Source organism: Saccopteryx leptura, chromosome 4 (assembly GCF_036850995.1).
Source record: "Saccopteryx leptura isolate mSacLep1 chromosome 4, mSacLep1_pri_phased_curated, whole genome shotgun sequence".
In the NCBI taxonomy this organism is placed as follows: Eukaryota; Metazoa; Chordata; class Mammalia; order Chiroptera; family Emballonuridae; genus Saccopteryx; species Saccopteryx leptura.
Window position 1 is genome coordinate 199,562,100 of NC_089506.1, and position 1,423 is coordinate 199,563,522.

General features: G+C 43.1%; 1 non-coding gene across 1 annotated transcript; it reads left to right on the plus strand.

Annotated features, from left to right (window-relative positions):
- Positions 1–485: 485 nt before the first annotated feature.
- TRNAS-AGA (transfer RNA serine (anticodon AGA)) lies at positions 486–561 on the plus strand. The gene has a single exon. It is a non-coding gene; the product is annotated as a tRNA-Ser (tRNA).
- The last annotated feature ends 862 nt before the right edge of the window (positions 562–1,423 follow it).

Sequence of the window (1,423 nt, forward strand, 5' to 3'; positions counted from 1 at the left end):
CCAACTTTGCTCCAATGGAGCCTTGGCTGTGGGAGGGGAGGAGAGAGATAGAGAGAAAGGAGAGAGGGAAGGGTGGAGAAACAGATGAACGCTTCTCCTATGTGCCCTGGCTGGGAATTGAGTCCAGGACTTCCATACGCTGGGCTGATGCTCTACCACTGAGCCGACTGACCAGGGCCCACATATTTTCTTTAGTGGAGTGTCTGTTCAAATCTTTTGCCTATTTTTTACTGAATTGCTTGTTTCTTATTATTAAGTTTTAAGGTTTTAAAATATATATTTTTGATTGATTTTTAGAGAGGGGAGAGAGAGAAAGAACAGGGAGAAGCAGAAAGTATCACTGATAGTAGTTGCTTCTTGTATGTGTCTAGACCAGGCAAGCCCAGGGTTTTGAACTGGTGACCTCAGTGTTCCTGGTCAGTGCTTTATCCACCACACCACCACAGGTCAGGCAAGTCTTAAGGTGTATAAAAATATATATTCTGGCCCTGGCCGGTTGGCTCAGTGGTAGAGTGTCATCCTAGAGTGCAGGAGTCCTGGGTTCGATTCCCAGCCAGGGCACACAGGAGAAGTGCCCATCTGCTTCTCCACCCCTTCCCCTCTCCTTCCGCTCTGTCTCTTTCTTCCCCTCCCACAGCCAAGGCTCCATCGGAGCAAAAAATTGGCCGGGGCGTTGAGGATGGCTCTATGGCCTCTGCCTCAGGCTCTAGAATGGCTCTGGTTGCAACAGAGCAACGCCTCAGATGGGCAGAGCATCGCCCTCTGGTGGGCGTGCCTGGTGGATCCCGGTTGGGTGCATGCGGGAGTCTGTCTGACTGCCTCCCCGTTTCCAGCTTCAGAAAAACACATACACAATATATATACACATATATTTATATATATATTCTGAATATAAGACCAGCTAGAAGATATATATTTTGCATATGTTTTTCTCAGTCTGTAGCTTGCCTTTTCCATTCTCTTAACAGTGTCTATTGAAGAGAAATTTTAAATTTTGGTGAAGTAAAAATTGTCAGTGTTTTTCACTCATGGATTATGCTTTTGGTATTGTATCTAAAATCTCTTTCCTTAACCCAAGATTACAGAGATTTTCTGTCATGTTTTCTTCTAGAAGTTCTATACTTTTAGGTTTTATCTTCAGGTCCGTGATCCATTTGGAGCTAATTATTGCAGATGATGCAGCATGTCGGCCGAGTTTCATTCTTTTGCATATGGATGTCCAATAGTTATTCCAGTGCCATTGAATTGCTTTTGCACTTTTTTTTTTTGCAGAGACAGAGAGAGAGTCAGAGGGATAGATAGGGACAGACAGACAGAAATGGAGAGAGATGAGAAGCATCAATCATCTGTTTTTTCTTTTTTTTTTAATAAATTTTTATTAATGTTAATGGGGTGACATTAATAAATCAGGGTACATATATTC